The sequence below is a fragment of the Saccostrea cucullata genome, unplaced genomic scaffold (assembly GCF_032062105.1).
Source record: "Saccostrea cucullata isolate Sc308-1 unplaced genomic scaffold, CSIRO_AGI_Scuc_v1 ctg158, whole genome shotgun sequence".
Lineage (NCBI taxonomy): Eukaryota > Metazoa > Mollusca > Bivalvia > Ostreida > Ostreidae > Saccostrea > Saccostrea cuccullata.
In genome coordinates, this window is record NW_026926745.1 from 705 (window position 1) to 2963 (window position 2259).

A 2259-nucleotide genomic window follows, 5' to 3' on the forward strand; every position below is an offset into this window, starting at 1 on the left:
TATATTGCAGCAAATGCAAAAATAATTTGATTCTCGGTATAGTTCTATTTTTTTGTTGAATTTTTACTTTTCAAACATGTATTTGGTCAGTTTATGGACTTCTAAAAACTTTGTTGACGGAGATGTGTACATGTCGACAGTCAGGCTAGAAAATCACTCAAGTGAAGTAATTGTACAAGGCTATATATAGCAGGTAGAGGTGACCAAAAATTTTCAATTAAATATGGCGGAATCGAAGAAATATGGCGGACAAAGGCGTACAGGAATGTAGTAAGTCGTACAAAGATGAAAAATGATGGCTTTTTAAGAGTTCATGTCAGCTTTAACATCTGTCCTCTTAGAATGGTATAAAAGCTGATTCTGCACTGCTCTGGTTTGTCTTCTGAAATCAGTTGCTATCGAACACTAGACTTCTAAAGGTATGTATGCTAGATACGTACATGCTGCGTTGATCATTTGAGGGGTATAATTATGATTTCTAAATATAATCTTTTGCAAATACTTTTTCGTATAATATTTTGTTTAATACTCGAATATTAAGGTGTCAAAATACTCTTCAAAGTAAGGTTTAAGTGAAAAGTTTTGTTCTGTTTCACTTGTTAGGAATAAGGAGTTCATTCAGATGAGTTTAAGAATCCCTTTTTGTCATTAAATTAAAAAAATAATTTATAAATTTTATTTCTTTATTATAGAACCAAAGGTACTTTCACAAGATGAGAGCCATCGTCTTTATCGGATTGTGTCTATGTTTGATCGGTAATTCCTTTAAACACCCATCTAAGTAGATAGATGATTTTTTTTCTTTTTTTCTGTTTCTATATCAATATTTACATCGTACAAATTTCAAATTCAATTTGTCTTTTAACATTAAGCTTCTTCCCACATTGCAATGGCCGAGCATGGTTGTTATGGTCCATGGGGAAACGATAAGGCATGCGCTACTTATTGCCAGCACACCAATCATGCAGAGGAGGCTACTGCCCTGCTGAAAGACTTTGGTTGGTTTGTTTCTGTACTGGATGCAGGAAAACTAACACGTACGTATATTAAAGTGGTTTATTTTGGGCTAAATCATAAGTTACTTGAGATTAATCCTTGTTTGTTTTGTTCAATTTTCTCATCACAGAAATATGATTATTCACTTGATACATATGAAAGCTTATTATTAGCTGTCTTTTTTTAATTTCTTCTTTTTTGTCTTTTTCAATGCAATTGCTTTATAAGGTGATTCAATGAAAATTCTATGCTTCTTCAATCTTACTATTATCAACAAGTTTAAATTTTTCGCATTACAGAAAGAATGGATCGTAAAGGAAAATTAAAGATCTTGTTATATCAAGCATGGATTTATTGTCAATAAAAGCATACAAAAAATAAGTTCCGTCTCAGTTAATTCAAGATCATTATAATTGCATAACAATATCATTAACAATATAAGCTACTCTCAGTGATTGATTGATTGATTGTATACTGTTTAACGTCCCTCTCCAGAATATTTCACTGATATGGAGACGTCACCATTGCCGGTGAAGGGCTGCAAATTTAGGCCTATGCTCGGCACTTACGGCCTTTGAGCAGGGAGGGATCTTTATCGTGCCACACCTGCTGTGACACGGGGCCTCGGTTTATACGGTATCATCCGAAAGGCTGTCCCATTTAGTCGCCTTTTACGACAAGCAAGGGGGTACAGAGGACCTATTCTAACCCGGATCCCCACGGGGCAGTTACTCTAAGTGATAGATAAATAAAAGAGAACATGGACTCTTAGTGATTAACTAGTTGACCTTTTTTTTTAATTGTACAAATGACGTTTTGTTCATTATGCCCAAAACTAGCTTCTTTCAGGTGATAATTATTTTTTATTTTACAGTAGTAAATATAGCAAAAGAAGCTTCAAAATCATTGAAGAAAATAGTCAGGTCATTTTTAGTCTGTTGGTCGGGAGAGGATAACCAAATCTTTTAGAGATGAATTAGGGAAAGATTCTTATATTCATTACTTTCCTAGGGGGAATGGGGTATATTTTATGTTTTGTAGTTTAATATGGAAGTTATTTCACTCGTGAAACAGGATTTTTTTTTCAATTTTCACTCGTGCTTCGCACTCGTGATTAAAAAAAAAAGTCTGTTCCACTCGTGAAATAAATTCCATATTCAACTACAAAACATTGAAACTTCTGTGAAACAGGAATTTTTAATTTTCACTCGTGTTTCGCACTCGTGAAAATATATTTTAAAAAATCCTGTAAATTCCATATTC

The 2259-nt window shown here is 33.5% G+C and overlaps 1 long non-coding RNA gene across 1 annotated transcript; it reads left to right on the forward strand.

The window, feature by feature from the left end:
* Positions 1-383: 383 nt before the first annotated feature.
* Positions 384-1363, forward strand: LOC134272544 (uncharacterized). Its single transcript, XR_009993225.1, has 4 exons — positions 384-419; positions 693-756; positions 873-1037; positions 1296-1363. It is a non-coding gene; the product is annotated as an uncharacterized LOC134272544 (long non-coding RNA).
* The last annotated feature ends 896 nt before the right edge of the window (positions 1364-2259 follow it).